Source organism: Peromyscus eremicus, chromosome 1 (assembly GCF_949786415.1).
Source record: "Peromyscus eremicus chromosome 1, PerEre_H2_v1, whole genome shotgun sequence".
Classification (NCBI taxonomy): domain Eukaryota; kingdom Metazoa; phylum Chordata; class Mammalia; order Rodentia; family Cricetidae; genus Peromyscus; species Peromyscus eremicus.
Window position 1 is genome coordinate 184,967,202 of NC_081416.1, and position 23,196 is coordinate 184,990,397.

At 37.7% G+C, this 23,196-nt stretch overlaps 1 pseudogene; it reads right to left on the minus strand.

Moving 5' to 3' along the window:
• Nucleotides 1-2,000: 2,000 nt before the first annotated feature.
• Nucleotides 2,001-23,196, minus strand: part of LOC131903372 (vomeronasal type-2 receptor 116-like) — a 55,248-nt pseudogene continuing 34,052 nt past the window's right edge.

The following is a 23,196-nucleotide window of genomic DNA, read 5'->3' on the forward strand; positions in this document are numbered from 1 at the left end:
ACACTTAAGAATGTTCAATATCTTTAGCCACCAAGGAAGTGCAAATTAAAACAAGATCAAGTAGGGAGGGGACTTGGAGGAAGGAGGAGTGAGAAATGTGTGGAGAGATGGCTAAAATTAAGGGCCACTTGATGAGCACTGTGTAAATCTAATACAATAGGAGCTTCATAAATTATATACATGCCTAAAGAAGATCTGAATGAATTCACTAAGTAATAAGGGAGACAGAGCCCCAACTGGCCACTTCATCACCAAATGAAGTTTGGTTCACATCTAATCAAGTTGTTGCCTAAAAAGATCCCATGGGAGTCACCAGGCAACCCAGGCTGTAGCCAGGACTGTAGGTTGTCCTCCACAGACTGATGACAAGGACCCCTTAATAAGACCTTCATAACTTCACTATCACAACAGATTGCACATGCAGATGTTGAAATGGTGCCTTAATTGAGATTTTACCCAGTATTCTAGTGTCTTTGGTACTGAAATGTACTCTGGACATTACCAAATGAGAACTGAAAATGCCAACACATCCAAAAACCCTTTGATCTACAATAATATCCTGCCTGAAAGATAGCTGGGGAAATGGTTGCACAAAATCCCAGACCTGAAAGTAGAAGTGATCACAAGCCTTATCCCTAAACAGAAGCAATCTCCAATTGATAACCACCAGCTAATGAGAATTTACTTTCCGTCAAAGGAGTCTCAATAGGGAATCAAACTACTTTTAAGGGTGGACTGCACGCCCAGAAATAGATGGGAACAGAAAATTCAGTTAACTTCATTATTGGAGGACTTTGTCTCATAGCATTGTATCAGAGTTCCCCCTTTGTCCCCACTTTTACAGGTTTGTCATGAGATGTATAGATAGAGATAGAGATAGAGATATTTCTACTCACTTTTAACCTACACATTGCTTGCATGAATGGTATGGGTTCAAGATAAGTTTTAGGGGGGATTCCTGAATGTACAAACACATGTGTTTAATTCTCATGCCTTCTCTTGGGTTCTTTTCCTTATGTTTGCATACTTTGACCAATTCCAATGTGTTAGATTTTCTTTATCATAGCATATTTTTTATTTTTATCCCCTAGAAACCTGACTGTTTTCCAATGAGAGATAGAAATGAGGTGGATTCAGATAGGAAGTGATGTGGGGAGGATCTTGGAGGAACTTGGAGAGGCTTGGAGGAGAAACCATAATCAGGGGATATAATGTGAAAGAAAATCTATTTCAGTGAATGGGGGTGAAAAGGAGAAAGAAAACCAGTGTTCCATTGTAGTACTATGTAAACTTCAATTTAAAATTTTCATTTAATTCTATTATGTGTATGTGTGCTTTTTGAGTGTGCTCTTATGTGCACACCTGTGTGTAAGTGTTCTTGGAAGACAGAAAAGGCATCTGATCCATTGGCACTATTGTTAGAGGTGCCTATGAATTGTAAGATATGTGGATTTGATAGTGAACTCATCTCCTCTGAAAAAGACATATATGATTTTAAATGCTGATACATGTCTCCATCTTTCACAATATTTTTTCTATCTATTTAACAAAATAGCTTTCTTTCTCCTAAATTTTACTCCTCTAACTCCCAGGATGCAACAGGCTTCTCTTGTCACTTCCACAAGGGGTAATTAGTCTCATCGTCTGAAAACATTCATTCCCTCTAAAACAAAATTTCTCTGTTTTCTCTTACATTAAAAGGCACTAAGAAATTCAGTTATTAAAAGAATTCCTTGGAGTTTATTTTAAATACTACTTTGCATTGGAAAAATATAGGAACACACCGGTTATGCACTAATATCCAAGAACCAGGTCTTGTAAAATATGTGTCTGAGTGGAAGATTATAGAACACAATATACAGTAAAGTAGTATACATGACATTTTGGGGCATTATCATTAGAAGAAACAATGGTAATCACTGGCTAATGCATACATCTTGCTTTATATCACAACAGGTACCATCACTACAGTTTTCAGTAACAATTTATGAAATGAGTATTCAGTAAGATGATTTCTCCCTTAACTTTTAAAGAGAATTTCTCTCTGGTCTTAACAAAATTATGTAGCACTTGGGGATAAAGATGCATCCCAGCAGACCTGCACTTGAAGACAAAATGGAGAAGACCTCCACTACCACCTTGACCTTGCCCTTGGTGCTATGGTAGACAGGAAGAAAGGTGACCCACACACTGCAGAACAACAACATGCTGAAGGTCAACAACTTGGCTTCATTGAACTTGTCAGGGAGATTCCTGGCCAAGAAAGCCACAATGAAACTCCCTAAGGCAAGGGAGCCATGGTATCCCAAGACACAGTAGAATGCACTAATTGAGCCCTTGTTGCACATAATGATGATTTGGCCATGCTCAGAGTGTGTATCAGTGTCAATAAAGGGAGGAGAAACTAGCAGCCAGATTGCAGAAAGAATAATTTGGATGAGGGTACATATGGCAATGATGTAGTTGGGTGCCCTTGAAATCATGAAGAACCTCATTCTTCTTCCAGGGGCTGTGACTGTGAAAGCCAAAAGCACAGTCACTGTTTTGGCCAAGACAGTGGAAACAGCCACAGTGAATACAACTCCAAATGTGATTTGTTGCAGGACACAGGTAGCTGCATTGGGTTGGCCAATAAAGAGAAAGGAGCACAAGAAACAAAACATGAGTGAGATGAGCAATATATAACTAAGATTCCAGTTATTGGCCTTCACAATGGGTGTGTCATGGTGCTTAACAAAGACCCCAAGAACAAGAACTGTGAATGCAGTGAAGCACAAGGCCATTGAGGCAAGAGTCATCCCCAAGGGATCTTTGTAGTTCAGAAAAATCACAGAATTGTTGTTGCACCGCTCCTGCTCTCTGTTGGCATACTGGTCCTCTGGACACCTCACACATTTATCCACATCTGATGGAGAAAGAAAAATATGATTAATGCAGCTTCAGTCATTTCTTGACATATTACAATTAAGTGTGTTGAAGAAGCATTGCAATATCTTCATTTGTTTCTGATGATGTAATTGAAGTACATTGCTGCATACCAATGCTTCCATTTCAAAATACTCATTCATTATTTTATGAGGATTTAAATTAAACAATCATTATGTTGTCTATTTAACTGTGTTGATGATGCCATTTGCTATATTATCAGAAAGCACATGTCATTTCAGTACATTCTGAATGCTATGATGAAAATCTTCAACTGGTAAATTGACAGAGAGTAAAATCATTAACCGTTATTTTGCACAGTGTGTATTGTAAAGTCTTAGATTCGATGGTTGTAGTGCCTCCTGATGTCTTTCTGTCTGTTTTATGAATGCTGTTCTTGTAATTGATGGAGACTGTGATTTCTATTTGGACATGTCCTATAGTACACTTTCTAGTATCAATTTACCAGCCCAAACCCATCGACATAGAGGAGATACTAGACAGAATCAGTAGAGACCCTTGGCACATGACATGTCAAGCCAAGTTCTCAACACAAAGTATATTTGTTTGCACCAGATGTCAATGGTCAGGAAATAGGAAGCAAAATCATGAGATAGAGAATGAAAGAGAAGGATAAAGCAACAAGAGAGTTGGGGAAGGGGTTTTTGGACAGAGAGGACAAAGAACTGCCTCTGAATAGAGAGGACAGAGATGTTGCCTTTAGGAAAAAGGCAGTGTATAAAGGAAAAATGGGAACCCCATGTTATGATGAAGTGTTTAATTCTGATTGGATATGTTAATTAGGAGAGCCACAAGGCAGTTTTTGCTAATTGTACTTCAATACTTTAGTAGCTAGACCTTGATAGTCAGTCTCAGGAGGAGAAAGCACCAAATAAGGGAATAGACCCTGGTGGCTATCTTTAGGAATGTAGCCTCATTTCTCTTGCTATAAAGTGAACCATGACCACAGTTGCTATGGGCCAGAGGAATATATTATAAGAACTCAGCTGGTTATGGCAAAGCCACCACCTGAACGAATCAATGAATTCCTTCAGAGGAAGCCAAACTCCAAGGAGCATTTGGTATTATTTGGCTTGTTATATATCAGCTGTCTTCTGTTATGAGAATCATGTGTGCTTTCATAGTTTTCCCAATTGATTTTTCCCTAAGAATTGCTAACAGTGTGAACTGATCACTCTTTGGACTTATACATTCAAGGTATCTGAAGAACATCCCCAGAAAAGGCTTCCTTCCCCCCAGCCCATCCATTTCTTCCCTTTCTGCACTAGAACCAGATATTCCCCCTTAACCACATTAAAAAACTAACAGGAACAACAGTCCAAACCACCACACAATTAGTGTCCTAAATTAAGGTCATTTCTACACAGAGACACCACCTAGGTCTGGTGGATCTTAAATAATAGCTTCACACAATTTAGCTCAGACCTTCCTTTTCTTACAGCCTTCCTAAATTTATAGACCTCTATCTCCTTATCTAATCACTTCTAGGAATATTTAGATAACCTTATGTGCTGACAGCTATGCACAGTCAGAACCCCAGTTGAAGCTTCCCTGTAATTATCATCATTGGCAGCATCCGGCCATGTCCATCCACAGATCAAGGAAAGTACCTTATCAGAGATACCTCTGTACTCTCTAAGAACAGACTTAAGCCTCCAGAGTAGCTGTTTGAGAAGGCCTGGCAGATGTGCCAAATAAGCTTCACTACCTGCTTTCCCAAATCTTACCTCTAGTTCCAAATCTCCCTTTAACTATCTTCAGAGGCATCTAGCTGTACACAGGTTGCCTAGCAACTGATCACACTTTCCTGGACCCTGCAGAAAAACGGCAGATAGCTTGGACAGACAGGAGCCACAGGAAAAAAGGAAGTAGTTTTATTTTCTCCCATTGACCTAGTAACTTATAAATTCTTAACATTTTCTACCAATCAAGTTTAAGATTATAGTTGAGCACATAAGATCCCTCTTCTTAGATATTACCTAAACTTAGCCTTTAGTTAATTCATTTCCCCATTAGTCACTTCCCTTTAGGGTTGCAAATGATAATTAACAATTTCTGCCCCCCTATATGATTCTTATCACCCCTCCATTTGACCCTGGAAGCCTGGAAGCCAAGGGACTACTGCTTGTAAGTGTACTGGGACTCCCAGGACATGGAAGATGGAGAAGAAGATTGGGAAGAATAAACCTGGACTAAGAGCTCAGTGTACTGAGATTCTATTTCCCGAAAATAGTTCGCGCTGTTCCTAGTTCTCTCTCCTGAGTCCCTGGGATGTATAATATTAAGGCTAGTCCTCCTAATATTATACAAGACACAATAGTTCTTATGAAGGAAAACATTTAAATGAGTGGCTTATAGTTCAGAGGCTCACTCTGTTACCATAATGGTGGGGCATGTTGCTATGCAGACATGGTGCTGGAGAAGAAGCTGAACATTTTACATATTTTGATCCATAGGTAATATAAAGTAAGCTGTCTCATTGTGTATGGTTTAAGATTTTAAAGAGCCTTGAAGTCTGCATCCATAGTGACACACTTCCTCCAATAAGACTACACCTTCTCTAACAAGACCACACCCTCTGATGGGGCCAATTTCATTCAAACTATCACTGGAATCTAATGGATCTTAGCAAGAAAAAAGGAATGGAGGAGAAGGGCAGAACTTGCTAGAACCATATTTTCCATAATCAGCCTCAATAGAGTTCCTTCAAAATCAGTAAGATGTGTGTGTGTGTGTTTGTATATGTATATGTGTATCTACCTGTATAAGTAACAACAGAGCTCAAATATGAGAGTGATTGGGCTTATATGAGGAAAACAGGAGGATGAGAATGAGAGACAAATGTCACATAAATATAATTTTATGTTTTAAAATGAAAAAATTTAAACAAATAAATATGTCCTCAATTGGTGTCCTCACCTGCATTAGGAATGCTTTATCCCTGAGTCTTGTTCATAAGAAGGAGTAACCCTATCTTGAAGGTAGAAACCTCTGTATATACTTATTTAAAAGCCTTACCTCTTGATTCCATCACCTTTGGGAATAGACAACCACTTTCATCCTTCACTAATTTCTGTCTATATGAGACCCAGACTATGTGAGTGTACTCAAGTGTGAAGTAGATATTGATATAACACCATGATCATAATAAAAGAAGAACACTCAAGCAAGAGTGATAGCACAGAAGGTTTGTCTTGAGGAATAGTACCCGATCCATAAGTTGTAATTTCTACCATGGAAATTTTTTGAAATGAGACTATATTTGCTCTGAATCATCAAATAATTGAATAGATTGATGACATGCTTCTAGGTTTTAAGTCTTTTTTTCTTGAACAATGCATTTATGGACCCATGTAATTGGTTAATTTGTTTAGTGGAATGGAAAATTGTCTCAGTTGTGAGGATAATGTACTGCTCTTGCAGAAGAACTGTATTCAGTTCCAAGAACATATCTTGGGTGTCTCACAACTGGCTGTAACTCTAAATAAGGGGCCCTTGGATGCCTCTCACATGCACTTGCAATTGTGTACACATAACCACCCATCTCACATACATATAAATAATTAAAGAAATAATTAAATTTTTGGTTAATTGTTGTTGTATTTATTGTTGTAAATACCCTTTACTCTTATATGGTTTTATATTTAAAACAGTTTCATTATAGTGTGTAATAAAATTGGAGTATGTTGTATGTGTGAGTCCATAAAGATCAGAACACAGCCTCTAGGGGTTGGAAACCTCTTTCTGCTACATGTGTCCTAGGAATGAACTCATTATCAGATTTAGGAGCAAGGGATATTATTTCTGAAGCACATTAATGGCCATAAATGTCCTTTAAGGTCGTTCACTATATAGGATAACAGGCAAAATGAGAGAAAATCTATATATCTGCCATTTTTATGTAACCAACTCTAAACAAATAATCATTTGACAAGTACGGGCTGTGTAGGTGACAACATCATTTGAAATAACTGTGGCTTGTTGCTTTCATACAAAACCATTTTAATCTTCTACTTTTTGGCATTATTAACTGTGTGCTGTATATAAACAAATTGACTATAGGACTCAATACTTCTACATTATGTGCCAACACTTATCCACAATTCCCTAGATTACAAATGACATTGAACCTTTGAAAAGGGGGCTCTCTGGATATTGCTTGAAATCTTCTTTATCATAGAGAAAAGTTTCTTATAATATTACAAGTAATTATTTCCACTCTTCATTAATCTTACAGAGGACTTAGATTTTGTCTCTAGTACCCACATGAAAGAGCTCAATGTATCTGATACACTAGTCTTTAACTCAATCATTTGAATTTTCTTGCTAACAGAACACAGGAAAAACTTCGATGTATTCACATCAAGCTTAAATATTTCCTTAACTCCACAAAACCAGGGTGCATTAATATCAATAGGTTAAACATAATTTCTGCAAACATAATTCAACCTTAATTCCACTCATAACTCCTCCCTTTCTTTATAATTTAAAACAAAATCTCAAACCTAGTTAGAGGAACCCAAACTCATACAATTCCTACAAACCCATCTTGAAAAGCAATCTTCTCAATCTAACCATTAACACTTTGAAAACTTAGCAAAACATCCAAAAGCAGTTTCTTAAAAAAGCTTTTTACACTTTAAAAGTAGTCTCTTAATATACCCCATTTGCATTTCTTACTAACAAAACATGACATTAATCCACTCAATTTTTGAAATTAGACTAAGGAATATTAACTCTCCCCTTTATAATTTAAGCAAAATCTCAAACCTAGTTATAAAACCCAAACTTTTATTTAAACACTTCCATTTGTAACACAAAACCAGTTCCATAAGTAATTCCATTTTTACATAAACAGTTCCACAAAACAATTCATGAATCACCAGTTAATAAAGCATATATGCATACACAAAACTGCATCTTGATTCTAGGTAGAAATAAATTTCTTCATTTAAACAGTTCCATTTTTAACCCAATTCCAGCAAACAGTTCCTAGGTCATTACTATGAATAAACTCAAAATTGTCCCATTGCAATGAAATCTCTATTTATTTCATTAAGTCCCAAAATTCAAATGATAAATTCTGATACTAGCCTTCCAAATATGAAGAAATTCATAACAAAAATCTTTTTGTAGTTTTATCTCATTATTTTAAGTTCAAAATGTTTAAAAAAGTAAATTCTGGTATCAGGCTTTCACTTCCAAATATGAAGAGATGTTTTACAACCAAAACTTTTTGCTGTTAACAATTTTAGTTCAAACAAGCGTCTCTGCAACTTTTATCCTCACAGAGACCTTTTTAGGCACAGTAATATTCTAAACCGCACAGTTTTTGATGTTAGCTCAGGTTTTTCTGTGTTGCCTCGGTTTTCCACGGATCTCAGCTGCGGATGCCTTGTGCTGGTTCTGGCGTCTGCCATTCTTAGCTTCTTAGCGGCTTCTGGAACTTTTTTAAAACCGCTCAGACTGCCTGCTTTGCAGTCTGCTAGGACACTACCTTCTGTGTCCCAGGTTCTTTCACCATATACATTAACAGACTCATACTTAACATTTACACTTTTTCACAAACTCACATATAACATTTTTTTTGCCTTCCAAAGCATTTAGACTCACATTCAACATTTACACTTTTTTTACAAACTCACATATAACGTATTAATATCTACTTATTTATACTCCTTAAGGAAACTATAGAACAACTTTAGCAAATATATTTCTTATTACTTCTTATGTATTTCTTATGTTCATTCCATCTTATTTCCTATTTAAACTTACATTTACAACTAGCATCTTTACTTCTTACAAGCTTATTACTACATGTCTTAGGACTACCTTAGATTCTTCTTGCAAGCTTATATTATTAAAGGAACTCTATAGATCTATTTTACAAACTTATATAGGGCTACCATTGGCATATATTTAACTTTGCAAACACCTAAAGATTTCTTAACAGAGATCTAACAAGAGAATTTTTACAAACTCACATATCTTATTTTCATCTTTTTTCTACTTCTTACTCTTAATTATTATCACTATCTGTATTAGAAAGATTCTCTTAACTAGACAGGAAGTACATACATCATTTCTAAAGTTTAGAGTTTATAGTCAGCTTTGTTATAAAGCACTGGAATTTAGTGAGTGCTGTTGTTAGAAATGTGATAGTTGTTGCTAGGGGACTGTAACTTTCCCAGAATGAAGCCACACTCCAAAGTTGCCGAGTTCTCTCAGCCTTTCTGAATTGGCAGAGATGCACTGTCAGCAGTAAATGGTTTTTAACTAGAGGCTGTCCCTTCACCCAAATTCATAATAGCTCCCCTAAGTACTTCAATTCAGACAAACGTTTCTATTACAGCAGTACTTTTGGTTTGTTCTACAGAAAAACGTCACTTCACGCTGAGGGTGAAATTACTGTATTTAACTGCTGGAAAGCTCTTCACCAAATACTGCACAGGTATTAGGTGATATAAAGTATTTTTCTAAAGGAGCTAGTAAAGCCACAAGTGGCACAGCTCCAAACTGTATTTAGTATTTTCACTTCATTAGCTTTAACTCCTGATATTAGCAGCTGTGATATTTAGCACTGATTTCTAATAAGGAACTTTCAGATGAAGCAACTCTTTTTAAGACAGCTACATTTTCTGAAGTTTGTTTCCCACCTATAAAGCAGTCATTTCTTTTTGAATGCTTGTGTCCTTGTCTCCTTATTAGATTTGCAAAGGAATTACTCATTGCAGGCAGTTTTTTCAAAAGGCAAAGAACTTTTTTTAATTTCAACATAAGTTTCTTCATATCTAAGACAACTTTCAGTGTATAAACTGCTTTCTCAAGAATTTTAAAGGGGCTTGTTTGCTGGTAAAGGTAGCTTTTTGTCTGATCTGAGTTCTCAAGAGGTAAGATTAAGCTTTCTAGCATTGCTTTGAGAAGAAACTTCATTCTGAGATGAAAAGTTTTTGAACAGTATCACCATCTTTAGCTGAAATACTACATTTCCCAGAATGCATTTCCCTTATATCAGTCCCTTATTGCAAGCTAGCTTTTGGACTTCATTTCCCATAGTTCTTTTTGGGTCTGAGAGTCAACTTCTAAGTTCTTTTTTACCAGACTTGCTTACAAATTCTTGCCTGGGAGGTTTGAACAAAGTTTTTTCCTTTTGAAACAGGAGATTGGAACAAGCATTTTACATTTTCAGCTATTGCACATTGGGAGATTTCTAATCTCTCCTCAGCTGGCTTCAACAGGTGTCTCTCCTTCATTTGACACTGGCCCCCAAATCAGAACTGCACCTGCCTAGTTAGCACACATTGAGGCTGGCATTTCTGATAGCAACTTTCCTCAGGGCTTGTGCTTGTCTTAGCCAGTCAGTGAAAAACAAAAGCATTTACAACAGCTTTTCCATACCTCCTTCAGAGAGATTTTCTCCCACTGATTTTATTCTAATTTTACTTGTTCCTTGCCCTACAGATGCAGAGCTTCAGATATCTGTCTGCAGTTGTGTACCTCTGCTAGCTGCTTTTGGAGGTAGGGGCTTTTTTTTTCTCCCCACAAATCTGCCTCAAATTCTAGCAGCTTTTTAAGGTCATGCATTTTCTGGGGAGGATTATGTCCCTTTTCTGTTTCTTCAGAGTCTTTCTCCCAGACACATCCCAGTTTGGTCTCAGTTTATCCCCTCTACCCCAGAAACAGTTTCCGACACTACAGTGGCGGCTTTCCCTGCTACTGAAGGTAGGGACTTTTTGTCTGTTTCTGTTTTTGGGGTCTGGTTTGCATACAAACTGAAAATCTAACAAGGGAGGTTTTTGCCACCTCTAAACTCACATTAAGACAGGTGTTTTGTTTCATTAGGCCTTCACCTGGCCCAGTCCCCCAGTGGGTTGTGTTTGTCTGGGTGCTCAAGGACAGAGCTTATGCCAGAGGCAATCACCCCTTAGGGCTACACTCACTCATCTCAGGGAGTCAGTTGAAACAAAGCTTTTCTCAAAGAGATGCTTTCTCTGACAGAAAAGAAAGCTTTACTCCTGGATAGTTCTGTTCTGCCCTGGCTGGGCTCTTTCCCCAGTAAGCATTCTGACTCAGCAGCACAACTGCTTCAGATACAGTTCAGCTTTACTGTTTTCCCAGGAAGGTCCTTACTCTGATAGGAAAGGTTTTTCTCAGATTTCCGTTTTGCAGCTGTGGACCTATCAACCCAGGACTTGTAGGAAAGTGGACAACTGTGCCATTCCCACCGGCTTTAGCTTTGGTTGTTCATTAGCAATCTTTCCCTGGGTCCTCCACCTTCCTGCCTCAGCTCTGTGCTCCGGGAAGTTTACCACTGCAGGAACCCTAGTATCCCCGAAATGCACTCCAACTCAGAGACACTGGCCAGTCTCCTCTGGGTTTTTGCTCAGAAGCAAGGATACAATGTTAACAGTTTGCATTGCTTCAGGGGATCTTTGCATTAGGACCATTAGGAGCACCTTGTTTGTCATTCTGAAATGCTCACTCAGAAACAAAACCCTTGATGCCTCAGCTCAGCTGTAACTGAAAAGCTTGGCTTTTTTGCTTTTCTCAGGTAAAGTTTCCTGCCCTTTTGGGCTCTCTGTAGCTTTTTACCCACACTCTCCCAAGCGTTTCCCTCAGGGTACTCTGACCCACTGTCTTTTACTAGTTTGAAGAGACAGGGCTTAGAAGAGGTTTTTAGGAACTTGTCCCTGCCTCCTGCATTGCAGGGAGAATTTTTAAAGCTTGAAAGAATTTAGGTTTTGCTGTCTTAAGAGGTTTGTTGTTTTCCTTTAGAGCTAATCACAGGTGGTCCCCATACTAATATCTTCAAGTGATTCTGATTTTTGTCCTTCTGAGAGAGAAAGTTAAAGGCTTTAGTTTTTAAGTTTGAGAGCTTTTAGTTTGAGAAAGATTAAGGCTTTTAGAGAGATTTTTCCCCCAAGTTCTCCAAGAAGAGCTTTATAGTTTAGGAGAAAGATTTTTTTTCCCCTGTAGAAAGAAAGACCAACTTTTCCCAAAACTTCCCAACTTTAAACTTTGACTTCTTGCACCCCCATTTTTGCCTCAGGAAGAAATTACTTTCTCTTGCTGCTTGGACTTTGCATTTCAGCTGTCCCCAGGTCAAAAGCTTCCATAGGAAACTTATTCTTCCCCATAAGCTCAAAGAAGATCTTTTTTACTACCCAAAAAGCCCAAAGAAAGATTTTTTCTGTTTGCGTTTATAGCCCCCAAAGTTAGTAAATTGTAGAGTTTTTCTGTCTAGTTGCCTTATTTTTTTTTCTACATGATCTTATACTTCTAAGTTTTTCCTACACTATATTACTATGCTATGCCTTATACTTATTTTTCACAGATAGAAATTGAGAAAGGGATAGAATATAGAAAATTTTGACAGAAGAGAATTTTACTGCAGCATTGGACATCCTTCCAGTCTGCTTTCCTTTTCTTACGAGGATAAAACCACTGCCTCTCAATAATATATATATATAGAGAGAGATAGATATATATAATATATATTTTCCATAACACCGGCATGCCTTTCCACTGGCAGGGCTGACCCACACTTTCGCCAAAAACACTGTATTAAAACTATTATTTTCCTTTATCTTTAGTCCCTATTACTTTGTCTTTAGTCCCTGTTCATTTGTCTTTGTTCCCCCCTTTTTTTAGTCCCCCCTTTCTTTTCTTTAGTCTCTTTTTTTCTTTTCTTTAGTCCCTGTTCATGGCGCCATTCTGTGGGGTGTTTACCCACCACCCCCACAGTTCCCCAGAGTTTTCTTGAGTGCAAGCAGCAGGAAATATTAGATAGAAGGATTTATTGCAGAGAATCTTGTGGAGATAAACAGATAGAAAATAAAGGATATCCTTGAGAGGGCCTGGAACTTATTCCAATGGGCCCTGACTGTCTCTGCCCCAGGGTTTTTATAGAGAAGCCAAGGGGTGGAGCAAAAGACCTCCTCCCCCAGCACAGCCAAGTGCAGACCATCTCAGAGACCTGTACTCAGACCCGTGGTCCTAATCATCCTCTATGCGGACCTGCTGCATAAAGCCACGAGGAACCCGAGATCGGGCTCCCACAGTTTCCTGAGATCAAAATGTCTTATAAAGGCTGCAAGTATTTGGGAAACTCGAATAAAGGTTAGATAGTTTAAGTTAATTAAAGGATTTCTTAAAGTTTATAATAAAAAAAGACTTTGTATAATCAAAACCTGGTGATAGGGATCTATATACTTCTGAAGACAGTTGCTAATTGTTGCACTCTCACTCTGCATCCTTTGTTCAGTATTGAGTTCTGTGTCAAAAATCACAGTGTCTCCTATGCATGGCCTCTTTCACTTTCTACACAATATAATTACCTATAAATATTCCTTTTATGTTGTGGTTTTCTTTTCTTTTTTTTTCTCTTTATAAATTACTGTTAATTTTTATTTATTTATTTATTTATTTTTATTTTTATTTTGCAATACAATTCAGTTCTACATATCAGCCACAGATTCCCTTGTTCTCCCCCCTCCCGCCCCCCTCACCTTCCCCCCAGCCCACCCCCCATTCCCACCTCCTCCAGGGCAAAGCCTTCCCCACAGACTGAGATCAACCTGGTAGACTCAGTCCAGGTAGGTCCAGTCCCCTCCTCCCAGGCTGAGCCAAGCGATCCTGCATAGGCCCCAGGTTTCAAACGGCCAACTCATGCAATGAGCACAGGACCCGGTCCCACTGCCTGGATGCCTCCCAAACAGATCAAGCCAATCAACTGTCTCACCCATTCAGAGGGCCTGATCCAGTTGGTGACACCTCAGCCATTGTTTCATAGTTCATGTGTTTCCATTCGTTTGGCTATTTGTCCCTGTGCTTTATCCAACCTTGGTCTCAACAATTCCAGGGGCTGCCCTGGAACTCAAAGATGCACCTTCCTCTGCCTTCTGAGCGCTGGGATTAAAGGCATGTACCACCATCACTCGATATAAGGCATGTCTTCCTATCTTAAAGATCTGAATATTTTTCAAAAGTGTATTTTCCTACTTGAAATTAAGTAATAAAAAAACACCTCTCAAGTATGCCTTCCATTTTTGAGGTTTAATAAATTTGAGATGAGCCGATTGGCAGTGGCACATGCCTTTCATACCAGCACTAGGGAGGCAGAGCCAGGCAGAAATCTGTGAGTTTGAGGCTAGCCTGGACTAGAGAACAAGATGCAGGACAGGCATCATAACTACACAGAGAAACCCTGTCTCAAAAAAACCCGATAATAGTAAATTCCAGATGTAGTCAAGTTTATACCCATGAGGAGCCTCCTTTGATTATAAAGGATAACTTTGTTGAGTATAGTAAGAGGGTTTGGCAGCTATATCTCTACCTACTTGAATTGCATCATTCATACTCTCCCTTTTTAACAGAGTTCATGAAGGAATCTGCTGTTATCTAGAAGGGACCTTTCTAAGAAATGGGTTTCTCTCTCTGCAGCCTTCAGTTTTCTTTCTTTATCTTTATAATTCAAATTTTAAGTAAAATATGTCATGGGGAGGTTTCTATCTGATATGTGTTTAGAATTTAAATGCCTCCTGTCTCTAGATGTCCACATGTCTTCATATATTGTGGAAAATTCCCATTGTATTTTACTGGATATACTGTAGATGTCTTGGTAAGTCCTTCTTCTCTTCTGCTCATTGTTTATAAATTTGATCCTTTAATCCTATCCCCCCAGTCCCATATATCTTTCACTTGTCCTTATTTTTACCTTTGTCACATTATCAGTTTTCTAATTCTTTTGCCTTTTTTTCAAGTATGCCATATTATCTTCAACTTGAAATATTTTGTTAGTGAGAATTTTTACTAGAATTTTTTTGATTTATTTTCTTTCCTTTACATATTTTAGTTTGAATTTTTCATCATTTTATACCTTTTCAAAGGTGTTAGTCACATGCTCACTCATTTCCTTATTTTATGCAAGGTTTTGTGATCTCATTGCATTCTGCTGGAGGTGATTTGTGTCCTGCTTGATATTCTGGAATACTGTTATAATCATTCTTTGGATTCTTTTTTTAGTATGTCTTTGAACATATTCACATTTAAGCCTATGAGTCTGACATTTGGATTTGTATTGATTTGATTTCTTTATATTTTTGTTCCTTTTTCTGCATTGAAAATTTAATATCTGGGAGTAGAGCACTGCTTGCATTGTTCCTAATCTTCTGTATGCCTCCACTGGATGTTTTTTGTAATGCTCAAGTGAGCTTGGTTAGAGCACACTTGAAATTTCATTGCTGCTCTCTGAATGGATAGAAAGTTCAGTTTCTGTACCTTCAGCTCATATGTCCTCTTCCCTGATAGTAACTTTCCTTGTTAATCTGAAAAAAAAGAATATTTTGTAGAATTTAAACTATCTGGTCTCTATGAGATACAACTTTATTTCAAACTTGAGAACTTTTCTGAAGTTTACTCCTTTAAGTTTCATGCTACTTTATACTCAGAAATTTGGAATTGAATACCATGAAACTACCCACATCAGAATTCATACCTATAACATACCTTAGACTTTTAGTAGAATAAATCATTTATAAATTTTAAGAAGTCATTTATTTTTCTTCTACTACCTCCTCCCCACACACATAAGAAAATTAGATACACTCTTGTTTAGATGAACTGTGAAAGAATAAGTGGGATCAAGAAATATTCCTCTAATGAGTAATTTCTTTTACACAGGACATGCTTCATGGCTGGAGAATTGGCTCAGTTATCTATAACAATTCCTGATCAGATAAAAGGCCCAAGTTTGATTTTTAGCACCCACTGTGTGGCCCTGAACTATTTCCAATTCCCAGGGATCCAAATCATTGTTTTGACATTTATATGCACCAGGCATACCAGTGTTGCAGAGGGATACATGCAGACAAGACATCCATAGATATTTAATAGGAAAAAGAAGGAAAAAAAGAAAGAACAAAGTTATCATTTATAGGGTATTTAAATGGGTTATGAAAATATTATCTTAATGTGTGGTTAGAGATGTTGACCATTTAGGAACCTGTTGGTAAAAAGTCTCAAGGCAAATTATATAATAATAATTAATGGTTTGCAAATGTTTACTTTAATCCTCCTCACATTTAGCCTCAGTATTTCAGCATCTATGTCAAATTTTCAGCAGAAAAAAAGGAGAAGCATTGTGTAATAATCAGAATGGCATCAAGAGGATATTGCTCACTTTACTGGAAATAATATAATACAGTGGTAACAATCAATTTTCTTTTTATATTAAATACCAGAAACATTTTCTGCAAGGAGAAAAATTCACTGTATGGGTAGCATGCATGTCTGAGACCTTCAAAGAATTAATAAAATGTCACATCAAAAACTGAAAAGAAAAAACATAAAGAGGGAGGCTAGAAAGACCATCCTATTGTGGCAGTCTGTTTCCTTTCACTAGTTACAAGGCAGGAGATATGGGCCCACATGACTGTGTTACCGCTGTGTATCAGAAATGATTACAGTTAGGTCAGACCCACCTGTCTACTTCCTGTGGTCCACTCTATCACGTCTTCATATAAATAGAGCTGTTGACCATGTGGAAAATATGGACTAAATTCTCCTATTTTCACCTTAAGTCCCAATCCGTTTGGGAAATTCCAAACCTGGAAAATGTCATACTCTGCCTGTAGATTTTCTCTCTGGTTCATATTCACTTTTTCTCCAACAGGATTAGTGAAGTGAGTCTTCCTCAGAAAGGAGTGCAACTGAAAGAGAGACAGCATTCTACAGTGAATGTGCCTGTTCTTGAAGTTAGAAAATATACTGATTTCTTCTTAAAAGCAATGTTATTGAAGGTGCCCAGAGGATAAATGTAATAAAAGTAAGTGGATAAATAAAAGTATCATAACCTTCCTAGAATTTAAATTCTTTCAGAGGAAACTACCAAAAAGAAACACAGCCATACATAAAGATGCCAAACATTGATATGAAAAATGCACACACACAGAGTGAGAGAGAGACACATGGACCGAGAGAAAGACTCACATCCAAAGAGACATACGTATATCACACGGCTATATACAATATACACATACTTATATATGCATGTCAGACACACACATGAAAATACAGTCATAAACAGGCACATGAATCCAAATAGACACACAGAATCAGAAACCTGCCAAACACACAGGCTCACACACAAATGCACACTTTTATAGAAAAATACACACAAGGAGACATACACAGACTGAAACACCCATAGAGAGAGACATTCTCATACACAAATTTATCCTCACATCCAAACACAAATTGACAAAGAGAAAGACAGACACAAAGAAACACAGATACACATATGTGCAAGCAATATGCAAAATAGACAAATAGTCGCATGCAGACACATATAATGTAAAACACACACACAAACACAGGAAGTTATACATAGAAGCAAACTCCCATACAGAAAGACACTGACATGAGACAAAATTATGCTCAGTTCCACAGACAGATAGATATGCAGATATATGTGCAAGAAACACATATATACACAGCAACACAGATATACACATAGATACAGAAACATACTCCCATCCACAATGAGAACAATCCATTCACACACATGTATACAAATGTATGTTCTGAAATGAATTATAGCACTGTTTCCTGTGAAATTACTCTCAAAGTGCCAAAGACGTTCCCCAGAGCCTACAGTGGGGCAGAATCTATTGAGAACACTTGTAAAAACCATCTGATACACTGATTACCACATATTTCACAATTGATGAAGTAGGGCTCTTCTTCTCATGGAGAGGATTAATGAGGAAGGACTGTTATGTTTCCAGTGATAGAGCAGGGGTGATGATATTCAGATGCTCTGTAAGATAATCACTGATATTCCTTGATAAACTGTGTTTTCCACTCCATTGTTTTGCATTAAGATTTATATCAACTTATGGATTACATCCTTACCAGGAAAATATTTCAGAAGTATTTCTATTTTATTAAATATTTATAAAGTAAATCAGGGCATCTGACAGACTGTAAGGCGATGGTATTGATGACACAGCATTTAATCCAATAGAAGACACACTACCTTCAAGCAGTTAGCATAGTGTCCTTTCCCATCATCCACTTGTTGAAGAAGCATCTCATGAACAGCATGGGCCACAGTATATACAGCATTATATATGTCATAACTGTCATCACTAAAAGCCATGTCAAAAGTCTGTCCCACTAGCCATTGCAATGAGGCATTGGATGAACAATTCTTCAGTGTCTCACACTTAGAAGCTGAGACCTCACAGTTAAAGTTCATCCATCCCAGCCTTGTGAGGTATTCATCTGAGCATTTCAGAGGGTTCAGTGTCTGGACAAAAGTTTTAAAACCAGAAATCTCAGAATGGTGGTGTGCAAAAGCTAGTGTTCCATGGGATGAGTCAAAGGTGAAGTCTTTCTTACTTGTAGTGACATCCCACTGTGAGGTGGTCACCCATATTCTCTGTATACCTAGAGATTCCCACATTCTAAAGCACACAGCTAGAGTACTGTCTGTGTCACCATAAATGATAACAACATTTGTGGATGATGTCATGACTTGGTTATAATATACTTCAGCTCTTGACATGTATAAATCCATCTTGACTGGGATCATGCTCACAAAGGCAAAGCAGACTATATTTTTTTCCATCTCTCTTCTCAAATGTGATAGAAATTGGGTACCCTGATCATTGTCTAAGATGGCCAGTCCTACCAGTTCCAATTGAAGTGAAGCATCAAAGAAACCATGGCCAGGGGTAGGGCTGTGTCCTTGGGGGCCATCTGATACAGATAGGGAAATTTTTAATGATCACTCAGGATGGTATGGAAAGGTCCATAGGTAAGCTGGAGGACCTGGGACACAGTGGGAAGCATGAGGTAGCATGTACTCCTAAGAACTTGTAAACAACTTTCCACAAAGAGTTCCATAAAATCCTCTTACCTGTTATTTCTTTCCTCATCTCAATTTCAAAAAAGGAAATGAAGCCCCATCAAGTCTCTGAAAAGCCCTTGAGCCACATTGTCTGACATAAGTGTGAGGCTAGTATCCTCCTCACACTCTTCTTAGCATCTGGGAGTGGTACCAACAGAGTCACGATTTCTTTCAAACCCACAGCACAAATGTCTCACCTCTTGAGATCTGTAGGGGTCCAGGCTTGTCCCAACCATCGCAGATGTTTCCCAGATTGGTCCTGTCAGCATCACTATACACGTAGTCTCTTCATTACAATTATAATTAGGGGGAAGATCTTCCTTTTCTTCAAATAAAGGCATGAGACTGTATAATTCTGACACAGTCTTAAAACCACTTTCAGAGAATTCAAATACGAATGACATATTTGGCAAAAGATCAGGGTTCCTATTGACTTCATCCAGGGAAAAAGCCAAGGCCAATGGAAAGTGTTTGTTTTCAGTTGGTGTTCTGTAAAAGGGTATGGTGTTTATTACAGACAGAGATTTACAGATAATCTTTTGTAGTCAATAGAAGGACCAACCCGAACTGGATGGTATTCCCAACCACCCCTTAATAATACTGAAACAACTGTCCTGTGCTTTGAGGATTGCTGTGGGATGTTCTGTATGGCAAATGTGTTGCTCTGATTGGTCAATAAATTAAACACTGATTGGCCAGTGGCTAGGCAGGAAGTATAGGTGGGACTAACAGAGAGGAGAAAAGAAAGAACAGGAAGGCAGAAGGAGACACTGCCAGCCGCCACGATGACAAAGAACATGTGAAGATGCTGGTAAGCCACGAGCCACGTGGCAAGCTATAGATTTATAGAAATGGATTAATTTAAGCTGTAAGAACAGTTAGCAAAAAGCCTGCCACGGCCATACAGTTTGTAAGCAATATAAGTCTCTGTGTTTACTTGGTTGGGTCTGACAGCTATGGGACTGGCAGGTGACAAAGATTTGTCCTGACTGTGGGCCAGGCAGGAAAACTCTAGCTACAGAGGATGGAATGACATAAGAAGCTGGAAGCTTACAAAAGCTTTTAAATTCATGAGGGTGTATCTCCCATAAATAGCATGAGCCATTGGCATCTTCCACAAGAGTAGTGTCCATTTCTGCTTTGGGAGTGCTTACATAGCAGATAAAGTCAAAGACACAGACTTAATCAAACAGCAATCCTGATCGTGTCTTCATTTTGGAATTATCAAGCAATATGAAAAACACATGTAATGTGTGAATCCATGAGACTATGATATTTTCTTATGATAGTCACTAAATTGGCTAAGGCAGTCAAATAATGTCTTTTAAACACATAATAGTTTGCACAGCATGTGGCTCTTGTGCTTATAATTTTTTATAATCAGTGGGCAATCTAGTTAACATATACCCTCATATCCACTTTGCGTTGTTCTTTTGTTTTTCTGGTTTATTTAGTGCAGATGTAAAATCTTTCCTTTAGAGATTTATTTTTAATTTAATCTAACTACCAGAGATGTATTTGGTAAAGACATATGTCACTATTCACCTGTATGTATGGACAGGACTAATGCTTACATAGGCCATAGTGAGGAATGGATTATATGCTTTTGAATGATACTTTGTTCTAGAGCAGACTGGCCTCAAATGTACAGGGATAAACCTTCTCTAGGTCCTGAGTGCAGAGATTAAGGACATTTACTACCTCCCCAGTATTGTTCACCTATTTTATGTTTACCTAGGCATGCCATATATTCACACTTGTTATATTTGATCAACATAATGTTTTTTTCTAGAAAACATCTCATGACTGTCTTTCCACTTACACTAACACAGAATCAGCATCCTACTGAAATTTGTATATGCCAGTATTAAATCTTTGTAAAATAGAAGACTATAAAGTGTAAAATGTATGAAAAATGTTTATGAGGGTATTTTTGTAATACAAAATGAGTTACAAGTCAGTTGTGAGTGAACAATATCAATTTGTGTTTCTGTTATGTGGGAAGAATAATAACTTATGTTTCTTTATAGTCATTTCATATCAACTGACCAATAAATATCAAACATACTCCTTCATTCTGAATGATTCACTCAGAGTTAAATACAATCTCATTTCCACTTCAAAGCTGTACCACCGTGTTTTTATGTATAAAAATAGAAATTTACCTGTACATTTTAAAAATAAAAATAATTTTAATATATTCTTTATTGTAACACAAAAAAATTGAAAATTTCAGTATCACACAACAGGAATTTGAGACTAGAACTTGTGAAGCTCAAACACTAACTCCTACACACTAAACATTCAGAAACACCAAGTACCTGAGCCGTCAGAGTGGCCCAGTGAACTGAAGTGCTGTGTTTGATAACAGCCATCAACAATCTACAAAATGAAATGTGTATTACGCCAAGTTTGGCAAAATACGCAGATATATTTAGCAAAATTACCAAAAGCAAACATAGGAGGTAATTGGAATGTAAGTGTCAGAGAATAAAAAACTTAGATACAAAGAGAGAAGACACATGCATCTTAAATAATGGCAAAGATGTGCAAGTAGGTACCTTCTCTAACCCTGTTCTCGAGTGTTGCCAAGTACCTCATGCCACAGCTGTCACTCAGGCAAGTGACAAGAGAAGTGACAGACTCACTTTTCAAAGAATGCAAACATATCATATACAGTTCACACATTCCTCCTTTACTAAAGAGAGAGTGAAGAACTGGACTTTGAAATTAAAGGCCAGGGGTTGTTCATGTATGCAAGTGAAGCATGGAGGAATAGGAAAACATGATGTTCACAATGAGCATGTCTCCTACTTCTGTTCTCAATGAGGCTTCAGAAGACATAGTGTAACCACATTCAGAGCATCAGAAATAGGAACTGTATATCTGTGTGAAAATTCTCTGCAGCTAAATGTGCCACAAATATTAGTTGTCCTAGCATATGTATTAGGCCCTACACACTGATGGAAGGACCATCAGCTGACTCTACTCTATGGCTGTTTACTTGTATCCACTTAGGATGATACTAATTGATATAAAATGGTGATCCATTTGATTAGTCATCACTTGCTCCTGTGCTATGGAAACTTTGAAGAGGAGGGCTATATGTGATAGAACAAGGCAGAGCATTTGTTCTTAACTCAGCTTCCAGCCGTGTAAGTTGGAGCTGTAACTGGGAGAAAAACAAGAAACACTCTGGACAAAATAAAATTAGAAAAATAGCATTGAGTCTCTAAAAGAATTTTGGGTTGTTTATTGATGGGCAAGTTTGGAAAAATAGGGGAGAAGATTCAAAGCTTTGCTCTGATCCACTTCTTCTAGCCCTCATAAAATATTCATGATAACGTTTCAGAGTACATACAAAAGAATATTCAAAACATTGTTGAAATACTCTTTTTCCACTGCCCAAGGCACTGCTGCCAGGGAGAAGACACAACCTGCACCACGTCTCCATCCTTCTCTTCTTTCTGCTTTCTTCTCCAGGAGCATCTGCGATGAATGAAACTGGACACAAGAAGTGGAATGCTCATGAGCAAGAAGAGGAAAGTCAAAATGAACATATATGTCCAGCTGTATGCCTGAGCAGTACCAATTCTGACATGCCATGCAGATAAGCACATCAAATGGGCAGTCATGTATCCCCATCTGCTTTTCTTTCTGAGGACGAAGAGGAGACACCTGTGCATTTATGATGCTTTTTGTTTTTGCTGGTGTTTCCTCACTGCTTGAGCAATCTCTGATACTCTCTTCTCTTCATCTGATATCGTCAGTCCCCGTGATTAAATTTGGTTGATAAATATATATGAGGAGAGTTCACGCAGAGTCATGACATCACTCATCTTTGTGATAATTAATGCCCCTGGCAGGATGCCATCTTGGGAAAATTTGGACCATGACTGCCTCAACAACCCATTAATGTTAATGCCTTAAATGGGTTGTCATGGAATTTAATAGATGATCCACAGTGAGACATGCATTATTAGTTCAGGAGGACTACTCAAAAAGTCAGAATCCGTGGTTACACACTGGGCATTGTATCACAAAGTTCTTGTCAGGGTAAAGCAACTTCTTATTTGTAGCAATTGAGTTCCACAGAACATGTACAGTGGGGCCTATGCTACAAAAATGACAGGTACAGAATATTTACTAAATCCTGTCTTTCTACTCTCTTGAGAACCAGTAATCAGGCCACATTCAGAAATTTCCTGAATTCTGCTGTTCCAAAACTATCCAGCTCATCAAAGAATCACAGTTCATTTTTACATTAAATGTTGATTTTTAAATATTCAACAAGATCCAGAGAAAACACCAGACCACTCTTCCTCATTTCATATATT